The sequence below is a fragment of the Solanum verrucosum genome, unplaced genomic scaffold, assembly GCF_900185275.1.
Source record: "Solanum verrucosum unplaced genomic scaffold, falcon-dt-bn FXZP01000073.1, whole genome shotgun sequence".
NCBI lineage: Eukaryota > Viridiplantae > Streptophyta > Magnoliopsida > Solanales > Solanaceae > Solanum > Solanum verrucosum.
This window is the reverse complement of record NW_026020298.1, coordinates 1,050,540-1,075,436: the sequence shown is the minus strand read 5'-3', so window position 1 is coordinate 1,075,436 and position 24,897 is coordinate 1,050,540.

The window sequence follows — 24,897 nt, the reverse complement described above, 5'->3', positions numbered from 1 at the left end:
ATAATCATAATTCCCCGTCCTAGCCTTCTTGTTCTCCTTGGCCTGTTCCCTAAGCTTATCACCTTCAATTTGCTGAGCATGATTCATAAGCCTAGCGATGTTCATATCTCCCAATAACATAGCATTTTTGTACTCCGTTTTCACCAAATCTTACAGCCCATACAAGAACTTATTCATCTGAGCTCTGCAATCAACAACCATATGAGGAACATACTTGGAGAGTTGGGTAAACTTGATCCCATAGTCTTAGACAGTCATATTACCTTGTCTCAGGTTCATGAATTCCTGGGCCCTTGTTTCTCTTAACTCTATCGGGAAAAAGTTGTCCACAAAAGTCTCACTAAAACAATCCCAAGTAATAGGGGCTGCATCTGTACCCCTTTTCTCCTTCCACTGAGTATACCAGATATGAGCCACATCCTTAAGTTGGTAAGATGCTAACTCAACCTGATCATTCCCAGTTACCTGCATCACCTCAATGATCTTCTTGACCTCATGAATGAAGTTTTGGGGATCTTCTCTAACTTATGACCCTAAGAACTTTTGCGGATTCATCCTAACAAAGTCTCGCACCCTGGCTACAGATGACCCAACATTGACATTTACCAGAACTGGAGCCTGCTGATTGTTCTGGTTGGCCACACTCTGAGCCAACATCTGAATGGCGTTCCTAAACCCTACATTCGAGACTTCTTGATCAGGGACTGGAGGAGCTGTGTTTACGTTCCTGGCATTCTCATTCCTGGTGTTAGCTCTATGAGGAGGCATGATCACTGAAACGTAAAATGTTGAGTTAGAATAGAATTAGATCATACTTTACAAACGATAAGAGTAACAAGAAAATGGAAACTTAAAACACCTTGTAGCCTCCTTTTCATTAGATGTGGTGCACTTCACACCCATGAAAGGGACTCTACTTAGTGCAACTTTTCAGACATCCTAGGACACTTAAACCTAGTGCTCTGATACCAAGTTTGTCATGCCTCGAGCTACCCCCGAGACATGAACAGGGGACCTAGGACCACAAGTGATCCCAAGCTAACCCTGTTGACATGATCATGAGCATACTAAAGATAATAAACTGTTGCGGAAGCTAAATCATAAATAAAATGAAAAGATGGGGAATACCCATATACTATAACTTAGATAAATGAAAACTGATGAGTTTAATACAAAGAAGATATTCACTCAATACTAAGCTGAATCTAACTATGTCTGAAAATAGCCTCTAACTGACTAGAAGTGCTGAGACATGCCCCAACTAAGTCTAGCAAAATTGAAACTAAAAGACTAAATTACTGAAGAATATAGCATGACTATTGTCCTCGAAGAATGAGGACTCACCACTGGTACTGCTGGACTGGAGATCGGGAATCGATCTAAGCGTGATCTGACTATTCAGGACTTGAACCTACATCACGAGAAGATGTAGCGCAATATATGTTTCAGTACTTGAAAGGTATTGAGCATGCATGATTGAATAAAGCTGAAATGACATATAATTGAACAAGGCAAATAAGAAATGATATAATCTGGACATGATATAGTTGCTAAATACTGAACTATCTGAATGCAAGAACCAAGTTCATAACATTCTAAAACTGAAATACTGACTGTACTGAAATGGTCAATGCAATAGAGTTTTGACTGAACTGTGGGAGCTACTAATAATCGAAAATAAAACCACATGAGCTAAATGTGGAGTCCGATGTATACGTCCCATCAAGAGGACCCAATATACCCGACCAAAGGTATAGAGGCATGCTGGCATGATCACTAAAATGATGCCCACAAAGGGGACTTACAACCTACGTGTCTAGTAGTTCTAGTACTATTTGGGTACGTTGAACCCTAGTACAACTCGGTATTATGATACTCCCAATGGATTAAGTGATTAACACATTATGACAAAATTTTTGTAAGTTACTAGATAGCTCAAACTGAACATGCAAACTGAGAATGCAACAATTAATGTAATATTGATGCATTAATAACTGAGGCATGTATAACTGAATAACTGAATTATCTGGACTAGCATGTGTAATTCAAGAACTAAAGAAATACATAGCTAGGGTTTTGAAATTAATGCAATAAACTGAGTAATAACATGGTAATTTGATTTGGAGCATTCTAGCAACTAAAAACCCAACAATTCTAACATTCAAGAAACCCTAAGTCTAGATGATATTAAGGGAATCAAGAATCTGACTGAAAACTAGGGACCTAATGGGTGAAAGGTACCCACTAGTGAAATCCCATATACCTGGTGACGAATTCCACGGAGAAATCTTTAGATTTTGGGGCTAGAACTGATGGAACCTTGCTGCGTTCTTGAACTAGGGTTCTTGACCTTTTTCTCCTCTCTTGCTTCTAATTTTCTATTTTTTCATTATTGATTTGACTTAGGTAAGTTCTAGTTATGTTTCTAGGCTTAAACCGACTAAAATATCATAATTTAGGGTCTAAACGACGTAGCTTAGGGGTCCAACTACTGTCAGAGTAATCGATGGATGGGACCTACGGGCTGTAGGTCGACCTATGGGCCGTAGGTCAATCTACGGTCCATAGATTGGGGTCGTAGGTCAAGTCTGCCTGACATTGTTTTGCTAAAATGAGCATAACTTTGTACGCGCAGGTCGGATTTTAGCAAACTCAGTGGCGTTGGAAAGAAGATTCAATTATCTATCCTATCATAGTTCATGGGACACATAAATACTTTTTTGTTAAGATTTATGACCATTTGAAGTTGACCCAATCAATAATATTCCTCTAACTGGCTGCTGACCCTCCTCACCTACGGTCAGACCTACAAACCGTGGATCGAATGACGGTCCATGTTGGTTTGCCGTCGTTTGCATCAGAGGCTGGGTAAAGGGGACCTCGATCCACGGATATAGACCACGGACCGTGGTCTGACTGTGGGTCGAGAATTAGCTGATTTTCTGAGCTGGGTTTGGGAGGGGTTGCAGTGGTGAACCATGGACCACCAACATGGGCCGTGGTCTGACCTATGGTCCGTGGATGGAAACTATCAACATTTATATGTATGTGCATCACGATTTCAACCCTTGGCCTCACGATAGTGATGAATAAATTATGAAAAATCATTTTTTCTTCATTGCGGTCGCACATCTTGTTTTGACTCGATTTTTCATTCATCTCCAATTATTGAAATTTTGGTGTCTAAACATTCGTACTGACGTTATCAATATTTTGTTAGCATGGTAGTGATCAGAGGTGTTTTGGGAGTTGATAGTTGACGTGCTGTGGATTTATGACACATGTAATGCCTTAAACTTGAGATTTTGCTAGCCTTTTAATCGCTTGTTAGAAGTAGATTTGATTGTATTTTGTTATTGTTTTGTTGGAAAACTTGGTTTGGAAGCTCGAGTAGATAAGATAGTATTGGAAGGAGTGTTTTGACCTTCTACGAGCCATACTACGAGTTGTGGTCTTAACCACGAGCCATAGATGGACTCGTAGATATGAGTCCTAAAAGTTAAGTTTCAATTTCAGGTCCACAAAGAGACGGTACGAGCTGTACTTGTGATTAGAAGACGTAGATTAGTGGTCATAGAATGAAGTATAAAATTTTTGAAGACTCCTAGACCACAAAGGTATACTATGAGTCATAGGAAGTTTTACAAGTTCTACATGTAGGTTTGTACATGATATTAAGAAAGTTGACAACTAGAGCGCTCATACCACGACTGGATTGGATGGGACGCACACTGTTCTACAGACCATAATTTTCACTCATAGAAAGGTTCTTGGAGAATAATCAAACACTGCCTTCCATGAGAGAACTCCACGAGTCATAAAAAGGACTACTGACTGTACAATTGAGTCGTAGAAGCCGCCTTATCTTATTTTTTCTAGATCAATTTGGTTTAGGTTTAGACGTCGATAAATACTTTTCTTAAGTTCTAATATTATTTTATAATGTTTGTTTTGGAGTTTGAGGATTATTAATAAAATACTTTATCTATAATTATTGAATTAATTGGATTTTGAATATACTTTTGATCTTTGATTCTTGCTTTGCAGTTCAATTCAAGATTTTGGAATTGAAACTTCATATTGTAAGTTCATGATTTATTTTAACCCAATTATTTGGAATTGTGATCAAACAGCTATGAGTAGTTAATTTCACAGCTAGGATTGTTGGAACCATGACGAATTTGCAATATAGGCCTAATAAATAGTAATTCATAAATAACGTTCATGCATGTATTATTTGTATCTCCGCTTTGATTGCTTTTGAACAATGGCCAACGTTAGAACTTGCCTTGTTCCTACTCACCGGACCAAAGGAGTAAAAATGAAAAAAAATGATTATACAATGAAGATTTGAGGCTATCAACCCTCATCTAGTAGCGGGATAAGGGTAAGGGTTAGTAAACCATACACCCATAGACGAACCAAGTTGCTTGGTAAAATTCACTTATTTGGGTGACCATCCACTTAGGTGATAAATAACTTACCGATCTTGCATTCTAGACACTAGATAAGGTTACTATTATAAGGGTCTACTGAGTTAAGGATTCGCGGGGAATACAAATACACTAGTTTCATCTTCTATTGATTTTCAAACACATAAATCTATTTTGATATTTGTTACTTGCAATCATTCCAATCAATCATTTTTATTCATACCTCCTTATGAAAATAACATGCTAAGAGAACAAAGAATAATAATTAATTTAGTTCTTTATTTGAACAATAAGTGCTTTATACTTCTTTTGGACGTTTAATTTAGGTGTGCCTAAATTTGGCACCGCTGCTGGGTAATAAGTCTTTTGGATTAGATTAATTGTGTTATGTGACTATTACTCATTATTTCTCGAGTTCATACTAGTTGAGTTCTAGTGCATGCCCAATACGCGGAGTCTAGACATACCCTTGATTCTGCTCGATCTTGAAATCTAAAGAACAATCAGAATGGAAGTAGAGAACACTCACAAAAATCTTTCGCAAAATGCACCTGAGAATGTTCAAACAACTAGCTTATAGAGAGAAATCGTCCTTCACCTAGACAAAGACGATAATTTCATATTTAGAACAACTACAGGGTAACTAATAATACTATTGGAATTATGGGTGCTATGGTGTTCCCTCCATTGCCTCATGGAGCAATGTTCGTTGTCTCTAGTGGTTTGATCCCCTTGTCTAAGAAGCTGAAACTGAAGGATAAAATCAATAATTTTCAACAACTATCAGGAGTGTCGGTAAGTGTTGCATGGGAAAGATTTACAAAATATCTGAGGAGTGTGACAAACCACAAGATCACTAATGATTCACTTCTTAAGATATTTTATAGAGCATTGGACGACAACGAAAAAGTAGTGGCAGACACTGTTACTGGAAGAGAATTCATGGGAACTACTTTTGAGGAAACTGTGGAGAAACTTGATTGGGTTGCTAAAACAAATAAAGCATGGGGTACTAGATATAATAAAAAACCATGAGGAGCATTTTGCAGTAGGAACCAACAAAGATAAAAGGTAAGGCTGGCAGGGGGATTGGGACAGCCCAGACCAACCCGGTACCAACTTGTGTCCAGGACCACCAAACCCAGTCCTGAGGGGTGATATGGGATAGGAGGATAGGGGTGGGGGATGCAATATGCGGTTAGACCTCCAACCATCCTGATTTGGGCCGGTCCATCCCTACTGAATTGGTCGAGTCCTGTGAAAATTATTAGTTTTTTTATTAAATGTCCATTCGTGACGTTGGCCTAACGGCTAATCCCCCCTCCCAATGACTAGAAATTTACCTCCCAAACACCCCATACCCTTTAAACTTATATATTAACCCCAAAGTTTCATAAAGTATATTTTAGTCCACTTTTTATATTATAAATACCCTTTTACCCCTCACAATTTCTCACAAAATCTATACTCTCTCATCTCATCTATATTATCAAATTTTTGATTCTACTTATCTATTCTCAATTCTCAATTAATATTATATTATTTATAATTCAATTTATTTATATATTTATATTGTTGCTATCAAGCAATCAAGTTACAACGATATTTTTGGAGCAAAACTTCAAGTGTCAAGTTTTGGTTATAATCGCCTGCTATTACGCACACGTTGAGTGCATTCGTTCCATCTCTTAATTTATTTACTTTCCACAATTATACTTACATTACATATTTATATTTCAAATTTTATTAAAATATGGATTCTAGTAAAAATAGTTTCGGTAAGAAAAAAGTATCTAACACTATTTCTAATATATTTATCTTTTCTAAAATTGTAGGAAAGAAAAAAGTAAAGGTAAAGATAATTGTGCTAGTTCTTCTACATTAATGCCTAGAACTAGAATTAATACAAATGATTATATGTATGTTGATGATACTACTTTCTCTGCTGATTTTAATATAAATACAAATATTAATCATGAAATTTTACAATGATTTTATGGTAATACTAATTTTGATGAAAATTTAAATGAAGATGTAGAATTTGATTTGGAAGAGGACGAATTGGATGATTCACCTACACCTACTAGTAAAACGACTGAATCTCCAACTCAAAAAGCTAGTCAATCCCCCTTTGTACCTCCTACAAAGAAAAAAATGAAGTATCAACGTCCTAAAACTTTGTTTGTGTGGAAATTTATGACATTTGATCGTGTACGATCTAAGCCTATTTGTAGTAAGTGTAAACAACCATTTAAGCATAAAATAGGTGGAGGTAAAGGTGGTGTCACGACCCGAGCCTACACCCCGGACGTGACATGGCGTACAAGACTCCAAAGAGCCTCATATGTCATCACATAAGACAATAGAAATAGTGTAGAATTCAAAACTCTTTTTAAATCCATGCAATCGAAAATATCATTTAAAATAGCGAAAGTCTAATTGTCTCACATGGCCATCTAAAAACATCTTGAATCAAAAGTAGGGTCATGACCCTTACAATTGAAATTCTAAGAAGTATCTTGTACAATGAAAGACATGAAACATCAATAAAGCACTTTTTCTCAGATCCATAAGGACATACCACAAGCTTTGGAAGAACTCAATCAATGCCCTTTGAACTAGAAGGAATCAACTCAAATTCCAGAACCTACACTTTGTAGGAAAAGGTAGAAATATGGGTTAGCACACAAAATGTACCAAGTATGATAGCCATGCAAAAACCATTCTTAAAAAGGACATTTTGGTTGAAAACCATGCTATATGCCAATTTTGAGAAAGCATCATGAAATTTAGCAAAAGGCATAAGATACAAGTATAATCATCATATAAGTCATTACAGCACATTAAAACATTCACCTTTAAGTAACCCTAAGTTATACTTGTGCAATGTTAGAATAAAATCCCATAATACTATTCCTACAAAGTACCACTTTGAGGCCACCTTAGATGAACTTACCATTTTTCATACTTATCTTTAATCAATACTCATACATAAGGAACCCATACATTTCATAAGTAATGACAAGGAAAGTAACTCATAATACAATCAAAGTAAAGCATACATCATTACATTAAGCATTTAAATCAACATCCTCTTTAGCCTCATTAAGAGCACATTCACTTCATTAGACATTAAGACATTGGAAAATCACACCATAGCACTCTCAAAGCCTACTCATGCAATGCATGGATGGCATCCTAAACTACCACCCACACTTCATAGAACCTCTCAAGCAACCATAGTACGTATCTAACATGATGTGAATAAGCATTAATTGACATAGACCATGTGAGTTTTACATGGAATCTGGTGTCTATCCCACACCGTAAAGGGTTGGTCTACTTGCCTAAGGTAGGACCGGTAACATTTTAGCTTAGGTGGATCCACTAGCTAATAACCTATGTAGGCACATAGTTATAGGATAAGAAAGATGTTCATTGAAACCCGTCCTAACGTAGGGAGAGCTCCCATCTTACCATATCCACTCGGTACTTAGTCTCCATTTCCATAGAGTAGTTCATTCTCATTAACATTATTGTACTTGAGAGGAATGACATCGGCCTATCGACCCAAGGTAAATTATTTCACACATGAAAGGAATGTCATAAGCTTATCGATTCATGGTACAATATTAAGATATCTCATTGAATCCTCGTGAAAGGAATGCCATTGGCCTATCAATTCAAGATTCATCATTACATTAGTTCATTGACTCACTATGAAAGGAATGCCATTGGCCTATCGATTCAAGATTCTTAATTACATTAGTTCATTGACTTATTATGAAAGGAATGCCATTGGCCTATCGATTCAAGACAAAGCCTTAGAACATTTCATTAGTCATTTATGAAAGGAATGCAATCGGCCTATCGATTGATGTTCATTAAGTCAAGATATATTAATTACACGAGAAGAGGATCCCTTAAGCCTACCAATTCAAGGTATATCAATCAACATTACTTTTATTTACACAAGAAGAGGATGCCCTAAGCCTACCAATTCAAGATGCATTAATCAACATTACTTGAAGAAACCTTTCACATTCTATCATCATCATTCATAAGTGTATAATTGATAATAACACAATTGCATTCTATACATGATCACATTACTTCCATTGAGATCACAAGCATATACATGGCATCGTGATTATACATCAATTCTTCATACTTTGCCCTTCAAGGCCATGAATCACAACTCACCAACACACCTAGAATACTATAATTTAGGCATGAGTAATGACATAATTCAATAAACTAAATCAATATAGACTTAATCTCTTCACATGCTTCCATAATCAATCAATCCCAAATCACAATTTAGTATTTTGGGGGAATCATGGGTTCATGGGGGAATTTCATCATAAATAAACATTAATTCCTCAATTAAATTATAATTCATCATAAAACAATCATTGAAAACATTTTGAAGTTGAACCCATGACTTAGATTGAAACCCTAACTTTTGGGGGATTTTGGAAACTATGAAATCATGTTTTGGAGGGGATCCTTGGATGGAAACTAACCAAGGATGAAAACACCATACCTTGATTGAAGAAACTCCATGAAATTGAGTGAGAAAGATGAACTCTTGAACTCCAAATCTTGACTTCTTCTTCTCCAGTGGTGGTTTCTAGAGAGAGAATTATTTGGAGAGGAGGTAGTTTTTATTCTTGTGTTTTGGGAATAATGAGTTGTAAAAGGGTGTTTAATGACTTAAAAAGTCTTAAATAAGTGAAATAAAACAATATAAACCATCCTCAACCCATAACTAATTAATTTGGAATTTACTAGATTGCCCCTCTAATAGCCGAACCTAGGCAACTTTTCAGTGGTGACCTACGCCCACCAACCCACAGACCTTGAGTGGGGTGATGCCCCATACTGCACATCCATAGTTTGGTTCAGAATCTTGGAATTTGGAGCCTTGACCTACGGACCTCCCCCACGAGGCATAGATGGACCTACGGGGTGTAGGTCCATCTGTACATCCTAAGATTTTGGCAGCTTGGGCAGTTTTGGGGAGCTTTGGGGGTAGGCTTTAGGGTCCTTCTCAAGGACCCTTGGTTTGTCCTTGGGGGGTCTTATCTTAACATTTAACCCTTAAACCCCTTAACCTAAGCCCGAGAACTCATTTTACAACATAGAACCCCACATCAAACTCAACAAAACACTCGTAAGGCCCTAATTTAATCTACTAGTTTACAAGTCTTTATAGGTGGGATGGGGGGGGGGGTGTTTAAATAGACATTTGTGGACTATATATCAATTGAATATAAGGCGGCTAAAGCTTGAGCCGAAAGAAAAATAGAGGTGAAATATTGATATTGATGTTAATGTTGAATGGAAGGGGCTCTAACATAGTTCAGGGAACATTAGATTCTTCTAACCCTAGGGGTCCAATTACACAACGTAAATATAGTAAGCAAAGAGATTAGAAAAAAATAGCAAAAATAGCTAGCGTTTTTTGGTTTGTCATTTAGTTTTCCTTTATATCCTTATTATATTGCATATATTCAACAAACTTATAATCCTTATTCTAAAGGCTTTACAAACAATACAATTAGAAGTGATGTTTTTGAATATCAAGGCAAACATTGTCAATATCTTCATTGTTTATTTAGAATATTAGATTGTAGAGTGTCTACAACTTCACGCATGAATTATAGTATTAATGAGAATGATTATTAACTATTACAACACATTGGATAGATCATAACTGGGATTTAGAAAAAAAAATGTTAGGTTATAGACATTATGTAGAGAAAGAAACTGTCACGACCCAATTTCTCAAGTCTTGATGGAACCTACTACACCCCACCAGTAGGTAAGCCTAACCCATAACCTGGAGTCATAAGTGACGAACTACCAAGCGGAAGCCAAAAACGAGAAGTAAGAGCTTAGAACCAAGCATAGAAAAGATAATCAACAAAAACAATACAGGAACATCTAATCCAAAATAGGAGTGAAAGGCTTTAACAATTACAAGACACGTATACAATATAAAGACTACAACTAGCAAAAACAGATGGAAACTGATAGCTCCAGGTACCGGCAGCTCACCCTAATCTCTAAAATCCCAAGCTGCTCTCGACAATTCCAAATCAATAGCGATAACTCAACTGCAATCTGCAAGGGGTAGAACTGTAGTATGAGTCCTCTTAAAAGACGAACTAATAAGTCTGACATGTGTGCGAGTCTGACATGTGTGCGAGTCAACATGTGAGTAAAATTTTAATGCATAAGGAACCTTATTTGTAGGATTCCCTTGAGGGGTACATCAATGATACTAGTTGATCATATATGAATGGGTCGAGTGTGAGCATACCTGTCGAGACACAAAAGATGGTGAACTATGCCTAAGTGAGGTGAAGCTTGAGAAACTCTTATGGAGGCCCGCAACAATACTGACATGCAAATCGTTCATCTTACTTGGTTATATGGGTGAAAAATTGATGAGTCTGTGATTTCGACTCATTTAGGGCTTTGTTTCAGTAATAAAAGTGCCCATAACTGCCTGATTTGTGCACTAATCTGATGTTAAAGTGTTGATTTGCAGTATAAAGGCTAAGGAGCTAAGCAAGGACACTACCAGACAAAAAGGGACAAACAAGCTGAAGAAGTGAAAAAAGCATTCCTCGTGATCGCCAAGACCACTCGGCGAACCACCGAGTGGCTCTTTAACCCGCCCAAAGTTACAGTTTGCAACTTCTTGGAAGAAAGAAATTGGGCGATCAACATCCCCCTATTGGCGAATCACCGATTGGATCGACGATGAGGGTTTAGGCCGCCAAAGTTTACAGAACTACCAGTTAAGATTCAAGTGGAAAGGCAATCAAAAGTGGAAAATGAAGCATCGCGGAACTGATCTGCGACCCTGACATAGACCTCCTATAATGACAACGTGAAAAAGATGAATACTCGAGCAAGAAGGTGGTGGATGGGAGCGATTGGTCACTCACCGTTCGGCAAATCTCGACTTAATTCGTCGATTCACCTTAAAAAGCCAACTTTGGAAAGAGTATAAATTGATTTTTCAAAAAGAGAGAAGGCATTCAACATTGTAGAAACAAAAATTTAGAACGCAAACATTGTTATTGTTGGTTTTTCAGACTATTTTCAAGGACATTTCGGGTTGGGTTTTAGATTTGAAGCTAAATTGGCTTATTGTAAGGTTTTGGAAATCAATACCCAACTATGTAGCATGTAACATGTATTGAATTTTCAGTTTTTACAATGTCTAGCTAAAACCCCATCAGTGGGGTTTGATCATGTGATTAATTGCATAATTTAACTGATGGGTGTTAGAGATTATTGATCATATATCTAATTTGAAGTGGGTCTGACTTATTGCTATTGTTAAATTGTTGTGTTGCATTGTTTATTTAGTGCTGCTTAGTGTTATATGCTTTGTCACAACCCAGGGGTACCCCCTAGACGTAACACGGAGTACTTGACCCCGAAGGGGTCTCATACAAGCTCTTAGTGTACATAAACATAGGAAATGGAAATGATGCGGAGTTTAAATTTTTACAATCAAAGTCTTTTCTTCATAACACCGAAAAGAGTCTAGACATCGTCTTATAATCCATCTACTACAATAGAATGTCAATAGGGTCACAACCCTTTACAATCGAAAAAGTCTCACAAGTGGAATATAAGAAAAAGCAGCTAGAAGTAAATGACATCTTGTCCTCGCACCATGCTGACTCACCACTAGTCTTGGAGATAAGAAATCCAAGGTTTTGTCAAGAAAGGAAGTAAACTTCACCTAGCCGGAACCTACACTTATCAAAATGTAGAAGAAATAGGGGTTAGCAAAAATATGTATTAAGTATGGGAGCATGCATAAAATCCTTGAAATATGAAAAAAAAGACATTTTAGTTAAAAAGTATGCATTTGTCAAGTTTGGAAATCGACATGCACTTTCAATGTAAGACACAAGTCATAATCACATTTATGCTCATAACGTAGTAAAACCATTACCTTAGTAACCCCTAAGGAACACTTGTGCAATGCATGGTTAGCATCTCATAATACCAACCATACTAAGTACTCATTTGAAGCTACCTTAGTCATACGTATCATCTTTAGATCTCTTCATAATCAATAGTCATAAATAAGGAAATAGTCATGTACATTACTTGAACCCAAGGAAATTCATTCATAGCAACCATCCATTCAACATACATGCATACATTCATGTCTCATCATAGCATAAAGAAACCATCCCATGACACCTTACTAAGTCCAGTTGTGCAATGTAAAAGTTAAGTCCTATACCCCCACTCCTACTAAGTAAACTCATCAAGAAGTCACCAGTATAGTTTGTGTCTTATTCATTATCTTATCATATAGGGAAAGTAGCCATAACCGACATAGACCATGTGAGCTACATGGAATCCGGTGTCATGTAACCCCATACAAAAAAAAAGTGTCCTACTTGCCTAAGGTAGAACTACATGTATTAGCTTTTAGGTGGATCTACTAGCTAAAGACCTATGTGGGCACATAGTTTTGCGATATGGAGATTGCTTCTAGAAACCCGACCTATTGTATTGGTGGAGGAGCTTCCATCTCATGAGAATAATCTAGATAACCCGACCTATTGTATTGACGGGAGGACCTCTACCTCATTTACCATATCCACTTGGTGCTAACCATTATTCCCCAAATTATACAGAATTAGGCTTGAATTTCATTTGCATGTGTGAAGGAATACCTTGCCCTTCATTCAATACAACTCATAAAATAGCTCATAGATTCATTTAGGTGAGAATGTACTTTCGACCTTAGAATCAATATTAACATGTGAGTAAGCCTTTCACATTATTGTTCATAGGGTTTCATGAGAATATCCTTTCAATCAACACAACAACATTATAATCATCCTAGAAAATTGATACATAATCAAGTATAAGGGTAAGGGAAGAATGACCTTTCAACAATACCTCAATTTATGCAATATTCATAGGATCTTCACTTTCTAAGTGAATCATAAGTTCATGCACAACTTTCATCAACATGTACCAACCTTCATAACTTACCCTTCAAGGGTCATGAATCATGTCACACAATCACACCTCGGAATACTACATTAGGCATGAATAAAACAAGATTCAATAACTACAATACCATAGAAACAATTCCTAGTATTCACCTTGCATCAATACACCCATCACAATTCATGAAATTAGGGTCATGGGGAAATTCATGGATTCATGGGGGATTTTACTATAAAAATCACCATTAAAAAACAATCCATTCATAAAATAGGACAATTAACCAATTGAAATAGTTTTTAGGAAGAACCCATGTCTAGATTGAAAACCCTAGGTTTTGAAGAATCTACCAATTTGAAATTAAGAGTTGAATGGCTTCATGGAGGAAAGCTCTCCATGAATCAAGACTCCCATACCTTAATTGGAGATTCCCTCTTGAATTGGAGTTGAAAAGGTTGGTTCTTCATCCCTAATCTTCAATTTCTTGAGCTTTTTCAATGGAGGATTTCTAGTGAGAGAAATATTGGAGAGAAGGTTGGTCTTATTTTAATTCTTTTAAAAGTGACTTAATTGAAGGAATTTCAAGTCTAAAAAGGTTATATACTTATTGGGAAAAGAGTAGAATAATGTGGTTTTAATTTTGGAATAGGACTAGGGACCCTTTAAGTTACAACTTAAATTTTTCCCTCCTTCACGACTTTCCTCGCCCAATGGACCCCCTGGCTCGCCAAGGACACTAGGCGAGTCGCCTAATGGACCCTTGGCTCGCCAAAAATTACAAAATGCTCCTAATTGTAGACATTCACTTGGGCGATAAATTCCCTTTGGCGATTCGCCAACTGGGTTGGCGAGACCCAATGTAGCTCGCCTAAAGTTACATTAGCTAGGTCTAGGGAGGCTGCCCACTAGGCGAGGAGAGGCCATTTGGCTAATCGCCAAGGCTCTTGGGAGACGCTACTGCCCATCGTCAAGTCGTCTTAGGAAAAATATTGTTTTCCTTCATTTCCTCTTGGTAGTTTAGGTCCTTACCTTCTTCCTAGATGTGTAACCCTTTCATCTTAGCTCAGTTAAGTCTTAAACATTTACGGAAAGAAACTTTAGCACTCATGTTAAGCTCTATGGTAGCCTACTAGATTCCGGAGTGTTAAATTATTTTCCCCTTGGGAACATTTGTCCTCGAATGGCGATTTAGCCACCTTATGGACATAAAGGCTCAAGACTAGCAGCCCATCATGCATGCAACATAACAAAAATACACAATTTATAGGAGGAAACATCAACTCCGTCTCACGACATAAACAATGTAATCTCAAGGAAGTGGGAGCTACATCCACAACCCAATATGCCCAAAACTCATCATTTCATATCATCTTAGGAGGAACTACCTTATCCAACTCAAAACAAGCTCAATCACAACAATATGGAGCCAATATGCCATTTTGTCAAAAGAATAACTAATCATGTTCATCATAGACATAATTAAGCATGTTCAATTAAACACCTCATGAAGCCAAATATGTAATCATCATACTAAAGTGCAAACCAACATGAGGAACATATAAACCATGAAAATTCAATTTATGCTAAATTATGAATTCCCACAAGAAAATGCATATTATAAGTAAATCATAAAGAATCGTCATAGCACATATGGCTTCAAAAACACCAAACTTAAGAGAAACTACTTACCTCAAGTTGGGATAGGAGTAGAAGCAAAACGATGAGGATAGCGAGACTTCATATCAGCCTCGAAATCCCATGTAGCACACTCAACTAAGTGATTCCTCCATAAAATCTTAACAAAAGCTACTTCTTTGTTTCTCAACCTCTTAACTTGCCGGTCTAGGATCTCCACCGAAATCTCTTTATAGAAAAGGTTCTCATCCACTCCCAAACCCTCTAAATGAATGATGCTTACCGGATCACCAATGCACTTCTTGAGCATAGAAACATGAAACACCGGGTGAACCAGTGCCTATTCATTTGGCAAGTCTTATTCATAGGCAACCTTGCCAACACATTGCAAGATTTGATATTGGCCCATATACCAGGGACTAAGCTTCCCCTTTATACCAAACCTCATCACGCCCTTCATAGGTGAGATTTTTAAGTAGACCGAATCACCAACTTTGAATTTTAGATCCCTTCTTCTATTCTCAGCATAAGACTTTTACCGACTTTGGGCCGTCCTCAATCGGACCTTCTCAATGGCCTCATAAACTAGTTTGTGACCGATTAGAGCAATTTCACCCACTTCAAACCACCCAACCGGAGATCTACACCTCCTACCATAAAGTGCTTCAAATGGGGCCATGGAAATACTTGAGTGGTAACTATTGTTGTAAGCAAATTCTATCAATGGTAGATGGTCATCCCAATTACTTTGGAAATCTATTACACACAACCTCAACATGTCCTCTAAGGTTTGAATGGTGCGTTCCACTTGACCATCCATTTGAGGGTGAAAGGCCATGCTAAGCTTGATCTTATTACCAAGCCCCTTTTGGAATGCCATCCAAAAAAGTGAAGTAAATTGTGTGCCCCGATCCGATATAATAGATAGAGGAACCCTATGCAACTTCACTACCTCCTTGATGTACAATTTGGCATAGTCTTCCACCGAAAATGAAACCTTGGCGGGAATAAAGTGGGCGTACTTTGTTATTCTATTAACAATGACTTAATAGAATAATGTTGGCTTCGAGTATGAGGCAATCCCACAATAAAATCCATATTCACATCCTCCCACTTCCAAGTGGGAATATTTATATTTTGGGACAAGCCTCCCGGTCTCAAGTGCTCAGCCTTAACTTGTTGAAAATTTGGACACTTGGCCCCAAAAACCCACTATATCTTTCTTCATGCCATTCCACCATTAGACTTCCTGTAGGTCACACGACATCTTGGTGGCTCCCAGATGAATAGAATATCGCGAACCATGAGCCTCTTCTAAAATTTGCTCTCTTAAGTCATGAACATTCGTAACACATAATCTACCTTGGTACCTAAGTACCAAATCTCCCCCTTGGGAGAAAGCCTCAACAGACTTGTTGAGTACGAATTCTTTCAACTCCAATAATATAGGATTAAGGCCTTTTTTAGATTTCACATCAACCACAAAGGAGGATTCGGAACCATGACACGAACCTTGGTGGAAACACTAGTTGGACACCTAACCAGGCCAACCTATGTACATCACGAACTAATTCCCTCTTCTCATCCTCTATATGAGTCATACTATTCATGGACAATCGACTTAAGGCATCCGCAACTACATTGGATTTCTCGGGGTGGTAGAGAACACTCATGTTATAATCCTTTAAAAGTTCTAACCACCTTCTTTGTCGGAGATTCAAGTCTTTTTGGCTAAACACATATTGAAAACTCTTGCGATTGGTGAAAACATCCACATGGACCCCATATAGGTAATGTCTCCATATTTTCAAAGCAAACACTACCACTGCTAGTTCAAGATCATGGGTCGGATAATGCTTTTCATGGATTTTGAGTTGCCTTGAAGCATAGACAATCACTTTCCCATGTTTCATGAGGACACATCCCAAACCCACTTGAGAAGCGTCACAATATACCACAAACCCATCAGTACCCTCCGGTAAGGTCAACACCGTAGCGGAAGTAAGTCTATCTTTCAACTCTTGGAAGCTTTTCTCACAAGCCTCCGACCACTCAGATTTAGCTTTCTTTTGAGTTAAAGGCTTCAACGGAGAAGCAATGAAGGAAAAACCCTCAACAAATCACCTATAGTAACCGCCAAACCCAAAAAGCTTCTAATATCGGTATGAGTTAGAGGTCTAGGCCAATCTTTGACCGGATCTGTTTTCTTAGGAACACTTGTGCAATGCATGGTTAGCATCCTATAATACCAACCATACTAAGTACTCATTTGAAGCTACCTTAGTTATACATATCATATTTACACCTCTTCATAATCAATACTCATAAATAAGGAAATAGTCATGTACATTACTTGAACATAAGGAAAGTCATTCATAGAAACCATCCTTTCAACATATATGCATACATTCATGTCTGATCATAGCATACATAAACCATCCCTTGACACCTTACTAAGTCCACTTGTGCAATGTAAAAGTGAAGTCCCATACCCCCACTCCTACTAAGTAAACTCATCAAGAAGTCACCAGTATAGTTCGTGTCTTATTCATTATCTTGTCATATAGGGAAAGTAGCCATAACCGACATACACCATATGAGCTACATGGAATCCGGTGTCATGTAACTCTACACCAAAAGAAGGTGTCCTACTTGCCTAAGGTAGAACTACATGTATTAGCTTTTAGGTGGATCCACTAGCTAAAGACCTATGTGGGCACATAGTTATGGGATATGGAGATTGCTTCTAGAAAGCCGACCTATTGTATTGGCGGAGGAGCTTTCATCTCATAAGAATAATCTAGATGACCCAACCTATTGTATTGACGGGAGAGCCTGTACCTCATTTACTATATCCACTCGGTGCTATGCATTGTTCCACAAATTATACATAATTAGTATTGAATTGCATTTACATGTGTGAAGGAATACCTTGCCCTTCATTCAATACAACTCATAAAATAGCTCATAAAGTTATTTAGGTTAGAATCAATATTAACATGTGAGTAAGCCTTGCACATTATTGTTCATGGTGTTTCATTAGAATAGCCTTTCAATCAACACAACAACATTATCATCATCCTAGAGAATTCATACATAATCAAGTGTAAGTGTAATGACCCGAGCCCATACCCTGGAAGTTACATGGTGTACTAGACCCCGAACGGGTTTTATACAAGGCTCTAATTAGCATTTCATTGCATTCGATAATAAGGAAAATAGTGCGGAATTAAAACTTATTTAAAATCCAAACTATCAAAACTTCATTAACAACACTTTAAAAAAAATATACAGTGGAAGTCTAAGTCTCACATGGCCATCTTAACCAAATCTTGAAAACTAAAGTAGGGACACGACCCTTCACAATCGAAAAGACTAGAAATGTCTATTACATGAACAAAAGGAAACATAAAATTTTTGTCCTTGAATCCATGAGGACATACCAAGTCTTGGAGGAAATCTCAATTCAAGCACTTCAATCTAAATATAAGCAATCACTTGTCGGAACCTACACTTGTAGTAAAAATAAGAGAAATATGGGTTAGCACACAAAAATGTACTACGTATGATGACCATGCAAAAACATGCTTTAAAAGAGACATTTTGGTTGAAAACCATGCATTATGCCACTTTTTAAGAATATCATGAACAATAGCATAAGAGACATACAATACAAGTGTAATCATCATACAAGTCATAACATCACATTTAGACAATGTCAACATGTAAACCATTACCTGTACCTTAGACCTTCGCCTCAAGTAACCCTCATGCTATACCTTGTGCAATGCATGGATAGAGTCCCATACCACCATCCACACCAAGGCACCACATTAAAGTCACCAAAAGTGAACTTACCATTCGTTCCTTTTCACCTTTACACAATATACATACATAAGAGACATAACATTTCGTAAAGCATGAAAACGGAAAATAACTCAAAATATAACCCAAGTATATCATGCATCATCACATTAAGCATTAAGAAGTCAACATTCTTCCATTACTTCACTTAGAGGACTTTCATACATTAGTCATTAAGGCTTAGAGAACTCACTATGACCCTATCAAAGCCTACTCGTACAATGTATAGAGGGCATCACTTACTACCACCTACACTTCATCGAACCTCTCAATAAACCATAATGCACATCTCATACGATGGGAATAAGCATTCAACCGACATAGACCATGAGAGCTTGACATGGAATCTGGTGTCATATAACCCCACACCGTAAAAAATGTGGTCTACTTGCCTAAGGTAAGACCGTTAAGATTAGCTTAGGTGGCTCCACTAGCTAGACCTATACGGGCACATAGTTATGGGACAAGGTTGATGATCATTGGCAGAGTTTCCATCTAACCAAATCCACTCGGTGCTTAGCCTACATTCCCATAGAGTGGTTCATTACTTTAACATTATCACACATGAGAGGGTGCCATTGACCTACCATTACAAGATACATTCATTAACACATGAAAGGGTGCCTTAAGCCTACCGATTCAAGGTACATTTTAGGAAAGCTCATGAACTCCTCTTGAAAGGGTGCCATAAGCCTACCAGTTCAAGGTTCATCATTAACCTTCATGGAAGGGTGCCATGAAACTACTGATCCCAAGGTTCATTATTAACATAAGTGGAAGGGTGCCACTAGCCTACTGATCCAAGGATTCAAAAATCAATAATACATTCATTTATACAAGAAAAGGATGCATGAGCCTACCAATTCAAGATATACATTATATTGAAGAATCCTTCATGTTCGATCATCAACATTCATGAGTGTCAAATTGAGAAATAGCCTTTCAATAATCACACAAATACCTTCAAGACATGATCACCTTAACTTCATTGAATTCACATTCACATACTTAGTAAGTAAACACCTCCACCTTTCAAGTGGATCACTAGTCAATCACATTCTACTTCAACATATAATTTAGTCATACATGCCTTCAAGGCCATGAATCTCAAATCATCAACACACCAATAATTTACCATAATTAAGGCAAAGATAATGATACAATTCAATAACCCAAAGCAATTTAGACATGTTCCAATCATAAGCTTTCATAATAAACAAACCCACTTCATAAAGACACAATTTAGGAATTGAGAGAAATCATGGGTTCATAGAGTATTTTCATCATCAATAATCAATTAAACACTAACACAATCATAATATTCCATGAATAACCTTTTGAAATGTTTTGAAGAAGGAATCCACGAGATTGAGTAAAACCCTAGGTTTTTCATGAACTTGAAAACTTTGAAAATTTACTTTGAATGGAGTCTATGGGTGGAAGCTACCCCTAGATGAAGGATCACCATACCTTGCTTAAGATTCCCCAATAAATTTGATGAAGAAATGCCTTGAATCCAAACCCTAGCTCCCACTTCTTCTTCTTTCTTGAGTTAGAGAGAAATATTGAGAGAATAAGAACTTTGGGGTTTTTGATACGCTCAAATTACACCTCCCTAAAGAGGCATAAGCGATCATTATCAAGTAAAGAACTCAATTTGTAGGTTGGGGGTGATCCTATGAGGAATATGGTCTAGACTTAAATTCAACTTACGATTATATTCATTTAGTCAAAGTATTCCCGAAACAAGTAATTAAAGGGGGGGATTTGTGAAAAAAATTCTGGAAATTATGTGACAATTAGTAAGCAAGATTCAAACTTTAGTTGTTTATCAAGATGAGAGAGAAACTAAGGTGTATTATGGTAACACAATAATCCTAGTAATAGAAACCCTTTCCTAGTGTATTACATGCAAAGTGATAAGTTCGGTATCTCTAAATCCTTGGTCCAACATCTAGAGAATTTCACCCCGCACCTTGGTCCGGCTACGTGTGTACAATTTACTAACCCTTATCGTTACCTCATATTAGACATCACATCGATGTATGGCTTAGTTTTCACCCCCGCACCAATCAACATTAGACTATTAGATAGTATCACACTAAATCTACGTCTTGGTCCGGCAAGTAGTAACAAGGCGAGTTCTAACGTTTGCAACCACTAAAAAGACTTCTAAACGAAAGAATTATCAATGCATACAATAACACTATACAAGAATTGCTTAGTTACTATTCATATTTTGTTAATCACTCATGATTCCCACAACCCTAGTTGTGGATTTAATTACCGATAGTAGCAAGAACACAATTCATATCTTTAGATGAAGAAATCATGAACTTACGTAATGAATAGAAGAAACCCAGAATCTCAACTTGAATTTCAATACAAAAATCTTCAAAACGAACTTAACAAATTAAGAATTGCTAAAAGTTGCAAGTTAACCTCCAAAGTCAAGAACTAAAACCAAATTAATAATGTCTAACCCCCAAAAACAAGGTTTACATACCATATTTATAGAAAAAACAAGTCCTAACTAAAAAGGAAATGAAATAAGGAAATAATGTTTCTGCACGCGTTTTCTATCTACGACACTGACCTACGGACTGTGGATTGACCTACGATTCGTAGGTCCCTTCCATGACTCAGGACTTAGGAAAATTTCTAACTACAAAATCTTCAACTCTCTGAACCAAATGACGGATCCACAGTACGGACCGTGGATTGATCTACGGTCCGTGGATCCTCCTCCGTAGCTCCATACTTATAATCTTCAAAAATCAGGTACTGGAATACCTCTATGAATCATTTGATAGATTAACAGTACGGTCCGTATATCAATCTACGGTTCGTCGATCCACCCTGGTTTCACACTTAGTCAAGAATTCCCTGATCTTCTTCAATGCCTTGCCTGCCCATCTACGTCAACCATCTACGATTCATGAATGGACCTATAGTTCGTAGATCATCTCCGTAGATGCCCTTTTCTGCACATCCTTCAGCTATGCCTCTCAGTTTTTGTGTCTGAACATATTTCCTGCAAACATGATAAAAATACATAGAAACAAATACAAAATGGCCCTTGACACACACAACTCTTAAGTGAAATGTATTAAAAATACCGTAAACTCACGGTACATCAACACCCTCAACTTAAATTCGTTGTTTGTCCTAAAGCGATACACTAAGACTCTAAACGACATTTGTATAGAAGCAAACAATTCAAGCACAAGAAATCACATAGATATCTTCCTCGACTCTCTTTTTTAGTGCAAATATTTTCTCTCAGACACAATAGGCTAACTTGTGCGGATCAAAACATGACAAAGATCAACCAATCAACACACAACATACACTATTTTCCTATCACCAAAGTACCATTTCGACAATGTAACTAGTGCCCTTACTTCAAATGAAATCCCTTGTTCACACAATGAATATGATTTTTGCGTACAAGGATTCATTTAACACTCACGCTCAGCAGTAAATTCAAGTACAGTTAGTGCTCAACACCATAGGCTTGCCCTTATTTTCACTGCTTAGATTCTTCAAACTAGGTTCTAGGATCACTATAGGACTTTCTTGGCTTGTAACGTACGCTCAGGGTCAAGTGTGGTACATTTGGGTACTTTTTAGTGACTTTCTTCCCTCCTTGACATTATATTAGGCTTTCTACCTCTTTTTGCCCTAATTTTGACATCCTACCATTTTACCTTGTTTCCCTTGACTCTTTTCAACCATGGATGTGACTTTAGACTTTGTAGCTCTTAATTTTTTTTTCTATCTTATTTTTCTTGCATTTTATTCTTTTCTTTAGCTTTCAACAAGTCACATCCTCTCCTCTCTATTTTTTTTCTCTTTTTTCAACACCAAACTCTTTTCATACCCATTTTTCTTTTGGTTTCCTCTTTTATAGCCACCCTCAACTTATGAATTTTCCATTGGTTGAGGTGCACAATACCCGATATCGGATCAAAGCCAAGATTGAGGTCACTTTTTACCTTAGCCACCCTTAACTTAGGCTTTTGGCCTAAGTCAAGGTGCACATGTCCAAGGAGGGAATGGGGCCTACATAGTAGATTATGGGAAGGTGAGTTAGGGGTTTAGAAAGAAATGGTCTAATTTAGGCTCTGTAACACCCTATACGAACTAGTAAGACCTAGCTAAGGCTTGACTAAATCTAGTAGGTGGAACTAGAGCCTCACATGATAGTTTATAGTTGGAAAGTTGTTTAAAATGATGAAAAATGGCTTTTGAAGTTAGTTTGGTGATTTTAGAGGTCAAACGTCAAACTATAACGTCCGAAAACTAGTCATTTGAACTAGTGAGTTGTAAGGATCTTGTCGTTGAAGTGTAGAGTGTTGCTTGAGGGTGAAAACTTGTAGAAGTGACTCTAATACTTAGATGGACATGTTTAGAGGTTAAATGTCTGGGTACGACTCCCTAAAGACCACCCAAGGGGTCCTTGAGGAGGACCCCAACACTGCCCAAAAAGCTGTCAAAACAACTTGGTTCACGGAGGCATATCATGCCCCATAGACCAGTCCATGCCCCATAGGTCATGGGAGTGGGTTATGACTTAGCCTAGGAAGGATTTGCCTTCATATTCAAGCCACAACCCCAAACCACAAACCACCAAGACAGTTCGTGAGTGGACTCACGGTCCGTGAGTGGTGGGCGTGAGTCAAGGGCTACAATGCTGCCAAGAAGTCGGCCAAGGTAAGTGAGGGTCAACTTCAAATGATCATATCTCATAGCTCAGAATGAATTAGGTGGGCCATTACCTATCCAATTAAAGGTCTATGAGTCCTCTTTCCAACGCCATTGAGTTTGTCAAATTTTGATCTCGGAGTAAAAGTTATGGCTGAAATAGTGAAGCACTGTCAGTCCCAGGTCCAATTGACGGATCCAAACCACGGACAATAGATCAATCTACGGTCCATGGATGGGGATTCGTAGATGCTGCCAGTTTTGTGACTTTTAGTTTTAAGTTGGGGGTTTGGGAATTATGTTAGTTAATTAATTAAGGGCTTAGGGGGTTGGTTAAGTGGTTAAATAACCTCCTATAAATAGTTAATAAGACCTTAAACTAAGTCATTAACTCATTATAACTCAAGACTCCAAATCAAAAACCCAACTTCTTTTCCCTCCCAAAATCTTCTCTCTAGGACACCCATTGAAGAACAAAGGAAGAGATCAACCTAGAGCTTGAAGATGAAAGCTTTCTCTTAGGATTTTCGTGAGTTTCTACACCTAAGGTATGGTGGTTTTCATCCATGGGTAGATATCACCCATGGATCCCTATTAAGAGGTTTGTAGCTATCACCCACGGAGCCTTCTTAAAAGCTTTCAAATCAAATTCTAGAAATCTTGAAAAGCTAGGGTTTCAACTCAACCCCATGGATTCCTTTCAAAGTTGTTCTAAAATATTGATTTGAGTTTATTATGGAGTATATTACTGATTAAATATGATTTAACTTCAAATCTAAGGAATCCATGAGTTTTCCCCCAACCCTAGCTATGGCTTTTCTCTACAATATGAATGTGATTAGAAGTTGATTCAATTGAAAGAATAGAATTTGATTATGATGTAATTGCATGCTCTAAGAATAATTCTACATTTATTCTTGATTAACCTATGAATCTAAGATGAAATTGACTTGATCTAGGTTTATCTCATAAAGAGGCAAATTGAGGGGTTAGATGTGATCTTCTAGGATTGATGATCTTCTTATTTAATTGCCTTAGATTAGATCACCTAGACATGAATTGATCATGATGAATCTTGTAGACCTAGACTAACTTGATTATTATCATATTTGTTATATTGTTGGTTTATGATGTTCTTCTACCTAAAGTGCCAAATCTAAGAGGATAGACTTGATCTTGACTCTTGGCTTTGAAGGATAATCTATGAAGGTATTTTATGATGAAGTTATATTATAGGAGTTGGTGGCCCACTTGT